General features: G+C 38.0%; 1 long non-coding RNA gene across 1 annotated transcript; it reads left to right on the top strand.

Annotated features, from left to right (window-relative positions):
- The first annotated feature begins 1,195 nt into the window (after positions 1-1,195).
- On the top strand, positions 1,196-19,422 carry LOC150009927 (uncharacterized). The gene is made up of 3 exons (XR_016511370.1): positions 1,196-1,283; positions 3,658-3,740; positions 19,298-19,422. It is a non-coding gene; the product is annotated as an uncharacterized LOC150009927 (long non-coding RNA).
- The last annotated feature ends 6 nt before the right edge of the window (positions 19,423-19,428 follow it).

The following is a 19,428-nucleotide window of genomic DNA, read 5'->3' as shown; positions in this document are numbered from 1 at the left end:
AATGCAAAATAAAATCCATTACATGTTTCTCATTCCATGGTACCCCTTTTGCTATTTACTGAAGATTTCTCCTGGTGTGTTTATAAAAGGCATTGGAGCACAGGATGTACGAGCACATCTAATGTGGATGATCTCTCATTTGCCTTTTCCTGGAGGAGTTAGGTAGACCAGCAGACTCAGTGAATGGTAAGAAAGCTCTCTCAAGACAAGGTGAAGTTACTTCAGTGCACTTTTTATTAAAGCATGGAGAAAACCTGTGTATGGCTTCATACAGGTCGGTATTTTCAAAAGCATACTCTAAGACAATGAAAAATGTTTATGATAATTTTAAAAATTATAAACTGCATATATACTTACTAAAAAATGAGATAAAAAAACAGACAAAAAAATGCTATCGTAGTTTCGTTTTTAATATTTTGGTATGTTCCTTTGCCCCAGTCGGTGTTTTTTTGTTTGTTTTTGTGGAGTTTTTTTTTTAAAAAAAGTTCCTTCATGTCTTTTCTTTTCAAATTATAATTTGTGTACAATGTTTGACCAATTAGTAAGTTGGATTTCAGAAATGCTCCAAAGGAGAAACCAGGAGCCATACTGGTCTTTACGGGAAATCTAGCCATAATATTAATTGGCCTCTTTGTCCAACCCTGTGAGGCGCAGAGGAATTCCCTCAATGAGGATGAGAGCTTCCCTTGTAAAGGTAGTTTTCAGATCAGTTGTTAAATATGTATGTGTTTGGAGTTCACTATGTCTTCCACAACTGCTTGCGACATCCTCCTTCATTGACAAGGGCTGCAAAGGCCGCAAAAACGTACGTCTCAAAAGCAAGGGGTGGGGAGACGCCATTTGCAAAGCCGGAAATGATTAAAATCTCAGGACTGAGACCATTCCCAGTCAGCAAGGGCTTGCCAATACCACAGTTCCTGCTTCTGGTGTCTACTCTGAAGAGCAAGAGCATAGAATGGATGCTTCTCTACTATTCCGCTGGAAGTAGGATCTCCCCAGTTACTGGTGAGCAAAGGGGTAAAGTGAGTCCTTGCAGTGGCGGGTACCGGGCAACCGCGCCTATTGGAGAGGTCAGCGGCCATCCCAGCTCAATGGCCTAGTCTCGCCAGGGAGAGGCACGGGCCTTGCCGGCCTCCGTCCTCTTCCGCCTGTTCCAGGTGCATCGCAGATCCATCCGCCTCAGCCAGCGCTCACGGTAGCGCGGCGATCGGCTTTTCGGCAAGACCCGGATGGAAATGTAATGGCCGCCGTCAGGGACTCGCAGGCAATGGGGACCACGACAGGTATTCCCTGTGAGCGGGGCCGCCCAGACTTGTTTAGGATGCTTGAACTTCTAGAGGGCTAGCGAGGGGGCAAAGGGCGAGTTTGTGGTGCTTCAGGGGCTCCCTGAACCGGCACAGGGATCCGCCTCTTGAGATAGGAAGCTCCTGTTAAATAGTCCCGGCCATTCAGTGCTTTCGCCTAACTTGCTATAAAGTTTTTCTAGGTAAGTCGGTCCTTTCTGTCGGTTCTCTTTCAGGTTGCTAGAACGAACCTTAGCCATGCTTGTTTTACGTTTGGGCTTTTTAAACTCTTCTCTGTCCCCACAGCCTAGGAGCTGCAGCTGAAGTGCGGCTATAGTGTGCTTCCGCGCGCCTCAGGGGCAGCGCAACCCCGGAGGAAGGGGCGGATCGGGCACGGTGTTTGGGACGGAGCAGGGCGCGCGGCGCTCGAAGCACCCACTCGGCGCGTTCGGGGGCTGGCGGAGACAGCATGGGCACTCCTTAGACCGCGCCCGTCGAATTGTAGGTTCGCAGCCCCACGGCACCCCACTCGACGGCGTCCCCATTGTGGGTCCAGTCCATGGTCTTTGGAGGTCTTTTCTTGCAGATGTGCCCAGTTCTCTAGCGCGCGTTCCTTCCTCGGAGTTTGCCAAAGGCGCTCTTCCCTGCAAACCTCAACCACACCTCGTGGCAGATGGATTTCTTTGTAACTGGCTTTCTCACTTGTAGGGTCCATTTTGAGTCTCTTCTTAACATGGTGTCTTCATTGTCAAGTAGATCGTCTCTTCCTAGATTGCTCTGGTAATTGAAAATATATAGGGTGAATGTATATGAGGTAAATGTTATAACTCTTAAAGTAGACCAGCAAAATACATTTGGGAGCTTTGAGGTTCAAAATGCTGAAGTTAAAGGTTCAGTTTCTTCTTAGGTTTACATTTGGAGGTGTTTAGTGTTTGTGAGGTATTTTAGCGGAAACGTTAGTTGGGTATGTTTGGTTATCGAAGGTTTAAAAATCCCTGAAAAATAAAGCGAGTGTTTAAGGAATTCTTAAGCATATTGAACTTTGTGCGATTGTCACAATGATGAAGCATGAAGACATCAAACTGAACATTAGGGTAAGAATTTCATGAACTTGAGCAGCTGTGTGTTAGACCTAGTTTAAATGGTTGAGTTGGTTTTTATGCAGCAGGAGATCTGATTTGAGTGTACTATGAAGTTAATATCCTGGGGTGAAAAGATTGAAACCATTAAAATTGTTTCAGTGAAATACCCCAACATTTTTTTCAGGGTTTAATTGCTAATCAATAGAAATGGCTTCTTCTGAAACTCAAAGACTTGCATTGTGTTAACTTTTTTAGGATGTTAATATTTCATAGGGAGGGTAAGATAGTAGACTGTGCTAAGTTTTGTTAAAACTCTCATAAACAATAGCTCCTTATCTAGAATATTGTTAACAAAAGGAGAGGGAGATATAAAATATAGGTATCTAACAACCTGTTTTACACATTTAAATTTTTTCTTATTGTTGCCATCAGAGTAAATGTAAATACCAATTCAAAGCCCTTTATATGTGGTTGTATGGAAGAATTAAAGGACAGCAACCACAATGAATACCTACTGTGCGCATTGATATGCAAGAGCTTTTTTAAGTGCTTGAGGTTTTTATCATTATTACACTTTAAATCTTATCTTATCCTCTCTGGTAATAGTAGACTGTGATCCCAAAAGTTTTTATATATTGAAACGTATCAGAGGGAATATATTTTAGCATAGATGTAGAGTTTGACGTTAAAATATGTTTTACACGTGCCCTTTCATACACTTTTATTGCTTACTTTTTTGTTTGGAATTGTTATTAAAGCATTGTGTGTTTCAGATCACTTAATACAATTTTTTTTTTTTTTTTTAAGGATAAAAGACTTGAATCTTGCCCAGTTTCTTTAGGTACTTTACTAAGTAAGGTTTTTTGGCAGAGCACTCTACACAGAAGAAGAAAGTGATAATAAAGTTGAAATTTTTATTAATTATCTGATCCAAGTTGTGAAGACTATTGAGTATTTCAGTTCTGTATGGGGTATTGGCTTTGTGTGGTGAGCAATTTTCATGGGATGTTAGATATCAGAAGTGACTCATTTTCCCTATCTTGTTATAAATGAAGATACTGAGTTAAATTGATTCTGAGCTCCCTTCTAAGCTTTGAGTTTTCTGACCTTTGTAAATGCATGATGTCACTGGGTATCAATGATAGGTTATTTGCCTAAGTGTAGAGAGCCTTATTTTCTTCTAAATTTATATACATATGTTGAATAGGAAACATAACTGCATCAACAGTATGACAATATTTTACTAATAGTTTTTGCAGTCAAAGGTTAAAAATCTTGGTCTTCATTTCCAGATATCTCTTCTTTTGATCACTGTTCCTGATCGTGGCTTTGTGCAAGCATTAAATTGTGTGCCTTTTGTTCCTTGAAGAAAGAGGTATGATAAAGATTGAAGTACTATTTTATATAGTCTCTTAAGTAGTAAGTTAATATGTTTTAATCTTGGACAAAATAAAAGTTATGTATATATGAGCTTTCATAAGTTATAATTTTATCCGGCTTAAAATACACATAGTTTTTCATTATAATATAAGCAGAAAAAGTAGTTTTTGATTTATTGTTATTTGACATTTCATTAAAGGTCTAAAGATTTTAATTATATTATCCTTCTAAATATAAAAATGGCATTAAGGGCTTTGGGGTAATAAATGGTAGAGATAAATATGGTAGGAAGATGTTTTGAAACTATATGACTGGCCAGAAGAATGTTTGTGTTTTTCTGTAGTAAGGACAAAATAATCCACCTGAAGAAAAATTGTCTAATATGATTAATGGCATTTACATTATGAGTCAGAAAAGGGACTTGGGAATCACTATAGATTTATGACTGGTTTCTAAGGAAAGCTTTGCAAACTCAGTGGAAAATATTGTACCCTTAAAAAAAAAAAAAGACCTGAAACAGCAGTGTTTTTAAATAAGAGTCTCTTGCTGTTTGTTCCTGTGATACCTCAGTATCAAAATTTCCATCACCAAATGCAATAAATACACACAGAGGTATAACCCAAAATTAGGATTAAGAATATGTATGTTACTACTAAAAATAGCTGAAATAGATAACACCAACTTAAATCATTACTTTAGTTCCATTAACTTTATTAGCAGATGGCTTTTTTTCAGAGCCATTTCTACAAAGGCATGCATTTTAAATTTTATTAAAAGTTGATGTCTAACAACTACCATGCATCGAGAGCAACAAAGCTGAATGGAGATACCAGGTTTTCATTTATGTTCATTTACCTGCATAATTTCTTCCTACATAACGTTTGTTTGACCTCTCACCACATGAGATTCATATGTATACTGTGCTAATCTGGAATAGAGAAAGTAAATACTGAGTGTTAAGAATTTTCTTTACTGTGCTTGATCCAAACTACCCAGAAAAAGTGATACAGTAGTCCCTCTCTATATCGCAGTTCACTTATTGCGGATTTTTCGCTATATCGGGGGATTTTGCGGTACTGTATACGTATGTTGTTTAAGTTACGTAGGTTTAAGAGTGTAGAATATGTTTAAGAACATAAGTAGTGTTTATAAAAGTGTGGAAAAGGTTAAGGGAGTGGGAAAGGTTAATAAGGGACTGGGAACGGTTTATAAGTGTGTGGGAAGGGTTTATAAAGCCTATAAATATATATAAATACTAAAATAAATGTAAGGTTCCTACTTCGTGGATTTTCACCTTTCGCGGGGCGGTCTAGAATGTAATACCCGCGATAAGTGAGGGAATACTATATGTTGAAGAATGAAAGCTTCAAATATAAAAAACTAAACTGGGTCTGCTGTTTGATGGCTGACCAAAATGATTTGAGTTATTCTATCTTAAAAAACTAAGCAAAGTCTGACTGAAAATTTAAATTGTAATTGGTATGACTGCATGAAATAAGTGACAGAGTATTAGAATAGAGGTGCATGACTTGAAGCTTAAAAAAATTAGGTGGCTTCACATGGGTCTCATTTCAAGAAGTGTGGTAAGAGCAATAGCTGAAAGCAAATACTGGCCTTTAAAAAGTCAAATAATTTATTTATTTTTCCATCCTCACCTGAGGACATGCTCACTGATTTTAGAGAGAGGGGAAAGGAGAGAGAGAGCGAGCGAGAGAAACATCAATGCAAGAGAAAAACATTGATTGGTTGCCTCTTGTATGTGCCCTGACCAGGAATCGAACTCATTACTTTGCAATTCATAGGACAATGCTCCAACTAACTGATCCACACTCGACAGGGTAAAATGTCAAATAATTTTAAAATGTGGTAAAATCATCACCAATTAAAATTGGATGTTGGAGGTTGTATCTGATAGAAGACCTTTCTATCTACAATTTTTGTTAATTCAGTATATCTTCATTTTGAGGAACCATTCCTTTTCTATTGTGAGTGGTTGGTGGGCTGTCAGTCTTAAAGTTTTATAACCCAAGCCTAGTCATCCCTGTTACAACAGTGATTGCCAGTTAGTCAAGCAGACCCAATCAGAATCCTTTGAAATTGAAGTATGAATGCAAGAAGAAAGATGCTCTCTTCTCTCTGAAGTTGTTAATTTGGGAGGGTATGAGATGTGTGAGAACCTCATCTCTGGTAGGAAAAAGTGAAGCTATATAGGAATGGGAGGCGAATGGAGATAAGAGTGCCAGTTTCAGTCAGAGACTATGGTATGAGATATCAGTGTTTGTCTCTCTTTTTTTTGCCAGCTACGCTGTTGTCCTTCCCAGTCCCTTGGGCCAAAATTCTATATATGTAGTAGTTTGAATTGGATTACGGCAGAATGAATTTAAAACCTATAACTTCAATTTGCTCATTCATATCTATCAACAGTTTGTCCTTTTCCTCCACCTTATAAAAGATGCCCTTTATTCATTCATCATTCATGAATGCATGCAGTCCTTTCTTGGTTCAACCTTACCTTTATTGTCTACAATGAACAAGTATGTTTACTTGCCTGGTTAGTCAAGGATTACACATTCTAAGCTGAGTGGCTGGTGGACTTCCTCTAATACAAGCACATTTTTGTATACTTAAGTTACACAGATCAACAAACATGTGTTGAGAATTATCAGTGCTGTGCTTAGCATTTTAGTAATATGTAAGAATAAGAGTTCTTGACCTTCAAAATACTTATAGTTTAGTTAATATATCCAGATTAATGCATGTGAAACACAACATAAACAGCTGAAACAGATAAGTGAATGCATACTTGTATAGTAGGGATCTTAAGCCTTGAGTTTTGGTAGGAAGGAAATTAGTTAGGGCAGGCCCAGTCTAGGAAGGTTTCTTAAAGAACGTATAACTTCAAATAGATTTTAACTTAATGAGGCTGGTTTTGATAGGCACAGAGAATAAGTAAAGGATAGAGTTGAAAATGATTTAAGTCCAGTGCTCAATTCTCAGTCCTCATCTTTCCTGACAGTTGATCAGTCCCTGACCCTGGAAGCACTTTCTTCACTTTGCTTTCAGGATACCAATCTCCTGATTTACCTTCAGTCCCACTGGTTATTCCTTTTAGTTTTGCTAGCTGGTTCTTTCTCATCTTTTTCCTCTTGAATGTTCCAGTACAGGCTCAAGCCTTAGACTTCTCTGTTTACTTACCCCTTCGATGATATCATACAGGTCTATATACTAAATACATACACACAAAAATGTACACACACCAGTGACTCCTAAACTTTTATACGTACACCTCTGTATTTTATATTCAACTACACATTCTACATTTCAACTTGATTGTCAGCTAGATATCTCAGATCCTACGTGACTGAACTCAACTCTTGATATACTTGCCAAACCTACTATTCCCACACAGGCTTTTCTAACTTAATAATAAATAGCAACGTATTTCTTCCAGTTGTTGATGTCAGAACTTCTAGATTATGTTAGACATGTTTCTTTTTTTTATATGCCAAATTTAGTCTGTCAGAAAATCGCATAGACTCAGTCTTCAAATATATAGAGAGTCTGACCATGGCTCATTGCCTCCGCTAAGACACCATCATCTCTTACCAGGGTAATTGCAGTGTAATAATTTCCAAACTAGCCTCCTTCCTTCCACACTTAACCTTCCTCCCCAAAACTCTGTTCTTAACATAGTCAAAGTGATGTCTTTAAAAATATAATTCAGCTCATGTTACTTCACCCAAAATGCTCCAGTAGATTCCCATCTTGTTTATAGTAAAACCAATGTCCTTACAGTGTCCATCAAGCCTTGTTTCAATCCCCTTGTTACTTCTTTTACCTCATGTATTCCTTTCCCTGTGGTGCATTCTGTTCCGGTCATGCTGAACTTCTTGGTACCCTCCAGACATGTTAGGCACACTCTACACTCAGGGTGTTAGCACTTACTTCTTTTCTTGGAATGATGTCTGCTTCAGTTCCTTAAGATCTTGGCTCAAGTTAGACCTTGTTAAGTGAGGTCTCCATGACAGTAGTTAAAATGGCAACTTCCTAGTTTTGCCTATTTTTCCACAGCATGGGTCACTTTTGAATATATTATATAACTTACTTTGTTTGCTATTTAAATAACCAGTAAAACATTAGCTTCATGAGAGGAAAGATTTTTATCTGTTTTATTCCCTGCTGTATTCCCAGTACTAAGAACAAAGATTGGCACAGATTTGCTGTTAGCTGCAAGCCTACCACTATGCTAGGTGCTGGTGATACAGCAAAGAATGTGACAGGTTGGTCATTATGCTTACACTTTTATTTCAGTGGTAGAGACAGATGGAAAATAAGTTAGCAAATAAAATATTGCCAGAGAAAAAAGTATAAAAAAAAGAAATGCAAGGGACTAAAATAGAGAACAAATTTTTTCTGTTTGAGGAGGGTCTGGTTTATATGTTGGATAAGGCCTTCCTGAAGTGGTAACATTTGAGCTGAGACCTAAAAGATGAGAAGCATCTAGTTTTACAAAGACTTTCAAGTAGGGAACAGCAGTGCAAAGGCCTGAGGTAGGAAGTATTTGAGAAACTGAGAGACTATTTTTGGTAGCTTCCTAGAGTATATTTACAGATGGGGAGAGTGGTCTGAGATGAAATTGAAGATAAAGGTCCAGGATTAGATGTCACTGGTCCTTGTAGGCCTTGACAAAGAGATTAAAGTTTACTTGAGGTGCCCCAGGAAGCCACTAAGGAGCTTTAAGTTGGGGAAATTCATCTATTTATATTAAGATCTCTTTTACTTCTGTATGGAGAATGGAGTCAGAGGAGGATATTGCACAAAAAGAAAACATGAAATACTAGTTAGCAAGACTTATTTTAATCCAAGTTAGAGATGACAGTGGGCTAAAATGATGATAGTGAAGATGGAGAGAAGAATTCAAGATTCATTATGGAGATAAAATTGACAGGACTTGCTTATGACATAATGTGGAAAGTAAGGAAAAGAGAAATCAAGAACGATTGCTTGATTTCTGGGTTTGGTAACTGGGTGGGTTGTGGTGCCATATACTAAGATAGGGAAGCCTGGAGAGTGGGATTCGTTTTCTATTAATAGAGGGTTTTTATAGAGCCAGAGAAAAACTGAACAGAAAGCTGAGAGGAAATGCATGACATGTTCTCCTAACCAAGGAGCAATTAATCTTTTGAAGCCTTCCACCCCCACTCCATGCATGTGTTCAAAATCTTAAGTAAATTCTGCCTGTTTTCCTAAATGACTGTCATAGCAAAATGACAGAGGAAGACCGGAACGAGAGATGAAGGTAATTTTTCTCCTTCCCATTCTTGATCCAGTGGTCTTAATTTCCTTTTTTAAACTTTGAATAGATTATTTCTGATTTCTCTCCTAATGCCAACGTAATAAAAATGTGTCTTCTAACTGTGTCTGTGTACATGTATTTTAAATCAAACTTCATTGCAGAGGAAAAGTTTATATGATCTGTGGCATTTGTTGGAGGGTGATTTAATCTGAAATCACAGCAAGTCAGATACTTGAGTTAAAAATAAAAGAACAGATGAGTTAAGAATGTGTTAGGTCCCTCTGTCCAATCATCTGGTCTTTGTGAGGGATCAATGAAAAATATGATACAGAACTGTCTTTACAAAGCTTATAAATTATCTTTTGAGGTAAAACTTTTAAAAAATGAAATGTAACTATAGAAGAGTTTATAATAAAGTGGTGAGCAATGGCTATCCTTTAAATGAATATTCAGAGAAAGGAGAGATTAGTGTGCTTTACAGAAGGTTTCATATCCCTGTAGAAGGTAGAGTTAGAAAGGAAGTTTGACCAGTATTGAAGTAAGAGAGAGAGAAGGGTGACAAATCTGGCAAAAGATAAGTATGAACAGAGTTAAACAAAGATGGGGAGGGGGCCCGCAGAAAGCATCTTACATATTAATAGAGCACTATACACACAAACCCACATACATATACATACTGGGCAAAGTTTCAGAGAGTAATAAGAAATAAGATTCACTTGAACCTGGAAATGCTTTTGTATTTTAATTTTCTTTCATAATTGAAACTCATTTTTTTAAAAGATTTTATTTATTTATTATTTTTAGAGAGGGGGTAAGGGTGGGAGGAAGAGAGGAAGAGAAACATCAATGTATGGTTGCCTCTTGCACGCCTCCAGATGTGGACCTGGCTGGAGACCTGACCTGCAACCCACGCATGTGCCCTGACTGGGAATCGAACTGGTGACCCTTTGGTTTGCAGGCTGGTGCTCCATCCATTGAGCCACACTAGTCAAGGCTCATACTCATTCTTAAACCTTTTCATAATTGTATACCAGTGTCGCCCACCTACCTGAATGGTATGTGGCTCATGTGTACACTAGCATTTTGAATGTTTCTAGATCTGTACTTAGTTACATTTGCATAATTATCTCTTCCTTTTTTTTACTGCGTTTAAGTTGCTCATTAGGTCACAACGATTTGAAGGGAGCTGGCTTTCATTATATACATAAATTCTAGGAAATTTATTCTTTTGTTTGTTTAAAATATGGGCATTATCCTCTTGGGTTAACTTTGAAAAAACAGCTAGAAAAAACTTACAACAGCTACAAAAAACAAAAGCAAAAATGTTTGTTCCACATCATGAAAAGATGATAGTTTTCTTGAGGGCACTAAAATAGGTTCTGCTTTGAAAATAGGAGTTTTAGGGTTTTTTGTGTGTGCTCTAGATTTCTTTTAGGCAGAACCTTATATTTTTCAGTGAGCTCTTCCTACTGCATGTTGCTTTTGTTCTATATCCATTTAAGTATTCGTATGACCACTTTTCATTCAATTGTATCTGCAGAAAAAAATTTGATGACTCAAGGAATGCAATACTTATAAAAATATACGACTAATTGTATTAGTTTTCCTTCCTGTGTTTTGTGACTAGTTATGTTACAGAGCGACATGCTGAGTCACAAATAGGGATAAGTTAAAATTAGAGTTTTTTAGTTCTTTGTTTAATGTTTAAGCAACTAAAATGTAGTGAACAGCACATAGATTCCTTTTTATACCATTTCGCTAAAACTAAAGACTGGAACATTCTTGCTTTTTAATCTGTTGTAGAAAGCAAACAAAACTCTAGGAATGGTACTTTTTAATTTACTTATTCAAGTCTTCCTTACCCTTGGCATTTTATTTTGGGAATTGTCTTTTTAAAATTTCTCTGTACCTCCTGTGCAATTCCTAATCCACGCTAACACTGCCAGTTTTCTGAATCCTTGCTTTTTATTTGGATTGCCACTTAGTCTTCTAAGTTTTTACTCTTTCTCTACTGTATCTTTCTTTTTACTATCATTCTAATATTTCTAAAATAGTGTTTTTATAACTCCTCTCTGCTTGAGAAATAACAGTTGTTCCTGGTTACCTTTTATTTCAAATTCAGATCTGTTCTCTATACTCTGTTCTCACTTAAATCCTCATTATACATTCTCTCTTTGATCTAGATCCTGCAGTGCCACAAGAGAAAAATGCTTTCCCCCCAGTGTTTCTTTATTCTGTTTTTCTGGTCTAGATAGCTTTGCTCCTTTCTTACTTGTTTAAATCCCATTACTCTTTAAAGGATCATCTGATTTTAAACACAGTCAACTTGATCTATCAACCTAATGTCTTAAGTAAGAGCCTTTGGTTACAAGTAATAGACCTAGCTTTAGCTAGTTTAAGATAGTGTAAGCTGTAAAGGGGAAATTATTTTAAGGATACAGGATTTCTTAGAATTTAGGGACAGGAATATAGAGGGCAGGCCTCAGTAAAGACTTGTTGTCTTGACATTACCCTCTTGGTTTCAGTCAGGGTACCTAGAAGAGCTGATGATTCCCTGTTGTTGTCTTGGGGTTTTTTGTTTGTTTTTTGTCTTTTTTGCTATGCCGTGTTGTCCTTCCTTTAAAAATACAAACATTTTCAATAGCTTGGAGGATATCTTTCTATAAATTTGTCTTTGTATTAACATACTCATAGGACCTTTCCTCCAGATATAAAAATGAGGATTTTTTTCTCCTAATTTAAAAATGTATTACTTGCCTTAATCAGCAACTTCCTTTTTAAAAAAACCAAAAAATTCACAATAAATATCTTTATAAGTCAATTCAATACATATACCTCTTTATAATGTTTTCATGTATTCTGTAATTTAATCATTTTCCTATTCATGGATGTTTAAGTCATACTGTTATATATCTATACGTGGTGCTTTTATTTGTAGGATAGAATGTAAAAAGTGATTATGGGAGTATACTTAGAAAAAGTGAAGGAAATTGATTATTTTCAAGGAAAATATAAATTGCCGAAAGTGACTGAAACAAATTCAGAGACCTGGAAACCACTTGGAAAATTGTAAGGCCTAAAATCCATATAAGTACAAGTCCCATATAGATTTGTTGGTATATAATCTATGCAGTTCTTTTAAATTGATTATGGTATTACAGTTGTCCTAATCACCCCACCCAGCACTTCCCACTCCCTTGGGCAATCCCCACACCATTGTTCCATGTCCATGGGTCATGGGAATAAGTTCTTTGGCTACTGTACTTTACATCCCCATGGCTATTCTGTAACTACCTATTTGTACTTCTTAAACCCCTCACCTCTTTACCCATTCCCCCACAGTCCCCTGCCCATTAGGCAACCATCAGAACGCTCTCTGTATTCATGATTCTGTCTCTGTTCTTGTTTGATTAGTTTGTTTTTTAGATTCAATGGTTGATACGTATTTTTTTCCATTTTATTGTTCATAGTTTTGATCTTACTCTTTCTCTTAAATGAGTCTTTTAAACAATTCATATAATAAGATATGGTACCCATGGACTTATACAATGAGGTGGGGATTGACTGTGGGAGAAGGGGTGGGCTGGGTGGTGGGGTGGCAATGGGGGAAAAAGTGGGACAACTGTAATAGAAAAACAATAAAAATAAGTTAAAAAAATAAGGATATGGTGATGATGAACTCCTTTAGTTTTTTCTTGTATGGGAAAATTTATCTGCCCTTGGATTCTAAATGATAGCTTTGCTGGGTAGAACAATCTTCACTATAGATTCCTGCTTTTCATAACTTTGAATATTTCTTGCCAGTCCCTTCTTGCCTGCACCATTTCTTTTGAGAATTTCGCTGGTAGTCTTATGGGTACTCCTTTGTAGGTAACTCTGCTTTTCTCTTGCTGCTTTTAAGATTCTCTCTTTATCTTTAACCTTCAGCATTATAATTATGATATCTTTGAGTGGGCCTCTTTGCATCCATCTTGTTTAGGACTCTGTGTTTCTTGGACTAGTGTGTCTTATTTCCTTCACCAAATTATGGAGGTTTTCTTTCATTTTTTTTTTTCTTTTCATTATTTTTTCAAATAGATTTCTAATTTGTTGCTCTCTCTCTTTTCCTTCTGGCACCCCTAAGATGCGAATGTTGAACAGTTGACGTTGTTCCAGAGGCTGCTTATGCTATCCTCATGTTTTTGGATTGTTTTTTCCTGTTGTCCTGATTGGTTATTTTTTGCTTATGTTCCAAACCATTGATTTGTTCTTGGCTTCATCCACACTACTGTTGTTCCCCTGTAAATTGTTCTTTATTTCAATTAGTGTATCCTTCGTTACTGACTGGATCTTTTTTATGCTGCTGAGGTCCTCACTAAGTTCCTTGAACATACTTATAACCAGTGTTTTGAACTCTGCACCTGATAGATTGCTTATTTCCATTTTGTTTAGCTCTTTTTCTGGAGTTTTGATCTGTTCTTTCTGTGTATATTTTAGCTGTAATTTTGATTTGGACCATGTTTCTTTGCCTCCTTGTTTTGGCAGCCTCCCTGTGTTTGTTTTTATGCATTAGGTAGGTCTGCTTTGACTCTGTGTCTTGGTAGTGTGGCCGAATATAGTAAGTGTACTGTAGAACCAGTGGTACAGCTCCTCCCTTATCACCCAAGCTGGGTACTTGAGGTGGGGCTGAGTACACCTTCGTGTGGGCTGAGTACACCACCTCTTGTAGTTGAGCCTTGGTTGCTGTTGACAGGTCAATGGGAGGGATTTACCCAGTCCAGTCAGCTGCAAGGACTGGCTGACCACTGACCACCAGCCTTCGCCCTCCGTGGAGGATCAGCTGTGCAGGGGTGGGGTGGTTGTGCTCCGATGTGGTCTGGAGCTGTTTGGTGCACTGTCACTGAGGTTTCCCAGGTGGTGCAGGCCAAGGTCAGCCCCCACCTGTGTTTTGCCCAAGGTACCCTGCCTGAGCTTTACAACTATAGTGCTGGCCCTTGAGCTCACTATTGGGCCGTCTATTGCTTGTTAGATAGGATTTAGGAAGTTGTGAAGCATGAGCCAAGACCAGCCATTCATATGGAAAAGCAGCTTAGGTGGGCCTGTGAGTTGGGTGGGGCAGAGTCTCTAGGTATCTCCAAGGTGGGTCACACTGTGTTAGCCAGGTTGATGGGGTCTCAGATGTGGCACCAGCTTGCTGGCTCTGTAGGTGGAGGGTTTTAGAAAAGGGACAATGGCCTCTGCTCGCTTTGATGCCAGGCACTTCAGTTTCTCCCTATGTACCCCTGGTGCCTTTCAAGCTGCTACCCCAGTGCTGGAGCTCAGTGGGAGTGAGTCTGAGTAGGTGAGTCCATGAGTGGGTTCTTTAAGAAGAACTGCTTGGGGCTGCAGCAGTTTCTCCCACTGACTTAATCCCTGGTGGTTTTTGCAGGCAGAAGTTGTGGGGACTTATCTTCCAGGCACTGGAACCTGGGCTGGGGGTCCATGTGTGGGGCTGGGACTCCTTGTTCCTGAGATATCCCTCCCAAATCTTATCCACCACATGTGGGTGTGGGACCAGTCCGTTCTGCGTCTGTGCCCCTCCTTCCAGTCTGGATAGATGTGGTTTCTTTTATTCCGTAGTTGTCGGACTTACATTCAGCTTGATTTCTGATGTTTCTGAGTGATGGTTGTTGTACATTTTAGCTGTAATTTTGACATGGTCGTGTGAGGAGGTGAACCATGTTTACCTGTGCCGCCATCTTGAGTGGAATCAGAAAGTGGGTATACAGTAGTCTATGCAGTTTTAAGGAGCACACTGTTCTCATGTTTAGTGAACTGTTGCAAAGCAAATGAAATAGCAAAACTTTCAAAGAAAACATTGAAAAAGAAAATTTTAAATAAAACTTTGTCAGATCAAAACTAGAATTTTATTAAAGAATAATATGCTTAATTCATGCAAAAATAGTTAAACATATTTGCTATTTGTGTAGTATATAGAAAAAAATAGATTGATGTTATAATTTTTACTATTTATTCTTTTAACAATGTACCAAGATCATGAAGCATATTATTATCATTTATTTTTTATATAAAATACATGTAACTTTTTTATTTGTGTAGCAGCACTGCATACATAGCTGCTATTCTGGTGGTGCCACTTCCCTTTATTTACTTTTTATGTAACAACATGGCTCACAAATTAATTGTTAAATAAACAAGATGTCACTTATAGCATGGATTTATAAAGCATGAGTGACATCTAATAGCATAATTCTTCATTCTCTCAGTGTTATGTTTGCCATTAACTTTGTTATAAGCTTTTCTTCTACTGTGGTGTGATTGGGTACTTGTGTTTTTATATGAAGAGTACAACATTGAATACTATCTATTGTATTTTTATTTCTTTTCCAGCTTTAGTGTAAGCATTCATCAATTTTGTTTTAGTTCAAGTTTAGTATTTTAAAGTTCTTCAAGAAAAACTTGTTTTACCACAGAAGTGCTTGCTTTATTTAAGAATTAAAAAATTTTCATGGCTTCGTGCCATTTTTGATAAAGTTTCATAGTAGTATGGTCCAGAGGCAAAGAGATTGTCACTTTTGTTACATCCAAATGTAATCTGTTTGCTTATGCTATGATAAGGGAATAAAGTATGCCAGTGTGGAGGCCATAGTGATCCAAGGACAACATTTTAAGAAATACTGACCTAAGGATAGCCAGTAATCACTATAAACATTTTTATATTTTACTGAGGGTTTGTATGGGTTCATGTGTCTGTTTGCTTATGCATTGCTTCTCTGTTTACATTGATAGTTGTAGCCTGATAATTATTGTTTGTTTTCTGGTTTTTCACTTACTGCATCTTGGACATCTTTCTATCAGTAAATGTATGTTTACAATATATTGTAAAAATTGAGTAATATCTCATTGAATGAAAGTACCATAATTTATTTTTTAGTGGATATTTAGTTATTTTAAATTTTGTGATTTTTGTAAACAGTGCTGTAATGAACATCTCTGATAGTTACATTTAGGTTCCCATTGTCTCATCTGTGTCTGATATCGGCTATTTCAGAGATTCTTTTTTACTCTGCAGAGAATAAACCTCCAGACTTCTACTGTAGTAGGGGAACAGCAGTTACCTAGCATGGAATAGGGAGGAATTTTAGCATCTAACCAAAACTCAAGCAGCTTTCTCCAAATTTCTCTTTATTTTAGCTTCCTCCTCCTTTCCCATTTTAGAGTTACTTGGTGCTGCCAGTTCCATATCCTTTTGAAGACTGAAAGTGTAAAATGGGTTAGTTCTTAGCTTTACACACTGTCTGGGATTGTTTTCTTGACTCTGCAAAGTTTTTTACTAATTATCTGCTTTCCAGTATCTAGAATTCTGTTGCTATTATAATCTCTTCTGTTTTCCATTGTTAATTTTTCTCTAAGGCCTTTTTTTTTTTTAATGTGTTTTATTGATTATAATATTACATTTGTGCCAATTTCTCTTCCCTCTGCTCCCCTCCACCCGGTGGCCCCCCTCCCTCCAGTTGTCCCCCCCTTTTAGATCATGTCCATTAGTTGTGCATACAGTTCTTCTCAACCTCTCTCTGTCTATTCCATTCCCTCCTACCATGATCCTTAATTCCTATATCATCTCCCTCCCTCTCCCCATTCCCCCTCCCTGTTGACCTCCCCCCAATATGTTCCCCGTACCTATAGTTCTTTTTCCACTCTCGTTGCCTGTTTAGTTTGCCTTTGTTTCAATTCCCTAGCTTCTGTTGTTTCTTGTGATGCAGTTTTCATTTTAGATTTCATTGTCTTGATCCTCCTTTTTCTAAACCAGTCCCTTTAACATCTCATATAACAGTGGTTTGGATCTAATGAACTCTTTCAGTTTTATTTTGTCCTGGAAACACTTTCTCTGTCCTTCTATTCTGAATGACAATTTCGCTGGATAGAGTATTCGTGGTTGTAGGTTTTTGCTTTTCATTACTTTGAATATTTCTTGCCAGTCCCTTCTTGCCTGCAGGGTCTCCCTTGAGAAGTCAGCTGATAGTCTAATTGGGACCCCTTTGTACATAATTCTTTTCTTCTCTCTTGCTGCTTTTAAGATTCTCTCTTTATCTTTAATTTTTGACATTTTGATTATAATGTGTCTTGGAGTGGTTCTCCCTGGGTCCAGTTTTTTTGGAACTCTCTGTGCTTCCTGGACCTGTAAGTCTATTTCCTTCCCCAGGTCTGGGAAGTTCTCCTTTATTATATTTTCCTCAATTTTTCAAGTTCTAGTTCATCTTCCTCGCTCTCTGGCAAACCAATGATTCTTATGTTGGGCCTTTTATAGCTGTCCCAGAGGTTTCTGATCCTCTCATCGTTGCTTCCCATTTCCTCTCCCTGCATTGGTTGACTGCTTGTTCCTTCTCCATATTCCGGTTTGTTGAAATGAACTCTGGATTTTTTTTCCTTACCATCTGTCTCGTATGTGGTTTTGTTCCTTTCATTATGAGTGTTTTTCGCTTCTTTCTCATCTTTTTCCAGATCTTTTGTGAATTCTGTAAGCCACCTGATAACAATGGCCCAGAACTGAGCCTCTGACAGGTTTCTTATCTGTTCATCTGTCAGGTTCTCCATCTGTTGCCTGGTGAGCTGTGCCACCAGGATTTCTATAGTTGTCTGCCTCATTTTGACAGATGCATTTTGTTTTCTTGGGCCGGCTATAGGGGGCGGTGCCTGTGCGCTCGTCATGACCCAGCGACCCGCGGCGATCCGCAACCTTTCTTGCTGTGCCGTGGTGCTTTGTCGTCACAATCCAGCGACCGGTGCCTGTCCGCGACCTATTTCGCAGCCCTGTGGCGCTTTCTTTGGGGGCGGGGGTCCAAGATGGATTCACACAGTTATTCCTCTAGGAGACCGGGATCCGTCCTCCCGCCCCCCTGGGCCTCACTGTTCAAGGCGATGTGGTGGCTGCTTTCCCCAGCGTTGGGGTCGCGAGCTGCCGGGGGTTCGACTGCAGCCGGGGTTGTTCTCCCCGCCGCTGTCCCAGGTGCGACCGCAAACAGCACCGCCCCCTTTCGCTCCCCTTACCTGCCCAAAGGGCGCCGCTGGTTTATAACTTCATATGTTGGGCTTCCGTGTAGTTTTATTTTCTGGAATTTCTAGTTATCCTTTGTTTTGAAGTAGTTGTATTCCTCTCTAGTTGTAGAGGGAGACCTAGCGCGTCCGTCTAAGCCTCCATCTTGGCCGGAAGTCTCTCTAAGGCCTTCTTTTAGTAGTCATGACACAAATGATCTACTTTTTCAGTCTTTTCTGGTTTCTTCACTGTATTAACAAAATATTTATGTTTATTTCTGTTTTGTAGATTGTTGACCTATCCTTATTTTTTAAAGTTTATTTTCTGATTGAAATTTGATATTACTTAAGTATTTACTTAATTTTTTTTTCTGGAGTACGTATGTAGTATATTATCTGAATCTTTTCATATCTAAACTTGTATTTTTCCATCACATATGAGAGCACCTGGGTATAGGGTTAATTATTTTCTCCGAGAACTCTATACATGTTATTTCATTGTCTCTGGTATATAGAATTGTGAGTAAAATGTCTGATTAATATTGCTGTCTGATTAAAGTTGGCGCTGATGAAAATTCAAATATCTTTTTAGGTAACTGTTTCTTTCCACCTAATTTTTTAAAATAGTATTTCATTTTTATTTTTAAACTAAAACATTTCACTAGGATAAGCTGTAGGTAATGAATTTTATATTCCACCCCCCCCGCCCCCACTAATAATCTTGCCAGGCATTTGGGGAGCCTTTGATTTTGAAAATTCAAGTCTTAAAAAAACAAAACTCAATGTAATTTTCTCTGTTTTTCAAAATCATATTTCTCCCAGTCTACTTTGTTTTCTCTTTCATAGCAGTATATTCTTTTTTTAAAAAATGAGATTGCCAATTATTACTTGACTATTTTTTAACACTTTCTTTTTTTCCTGTAGTAACTTTTAATTGTAGTTACTGTTTTTCACTGGTAGATGGAAGAAATTGCCCTTTTGAGCAACTATAATCAGTGATGTTTCTGATTATTTACCTTTTTTGATGGCATTGGTAGTTGAGATAAATTCTTATAGGATACTCTTTTTTTTTTTTCCCTTTTTAGTTGGAGGGTGGAGGAAAATTAATATAATATTCTAATAGCTTAGAAATAATTACTTCTGTGGAGAAGAGACAGAAGTCTTAAGCAGAAGGTGATAGCCAGGGATTTGGAAAGATATATCTTTGTTCAGAAATACTTTTCTCTTCATTTCTCTCCTTATAGCTGGTGCTAGCAACCCCCAATTCTGGTTGGCTTCTGGACCCAGATCAAAGCTCTGGATTCATCCTCTCCTCTCCATACCTCAGTTGGAGACTTCTGTTACCCCAGGGAACTTCACACATCTTCCTTTCAAG

Source organism: Furipterus horrens, unplaced genomic scaffold, assembly GCF_987537825.1.
Source record: "Furipterus horrens unplaced genomic scaffold, mFurHor1.1.pri manual_scaffold_5, whole genome shotgun sequence".
Taxonomy (NCBI): Eukaryota; Metazoa; Chordata; class Mammalia; order Chiroptera; family Furipteridae; genus Furipterus; species Furipterus horrens.
This window is presented reverse-complemented; position numbering and strand designations above follow the sequence as displayed.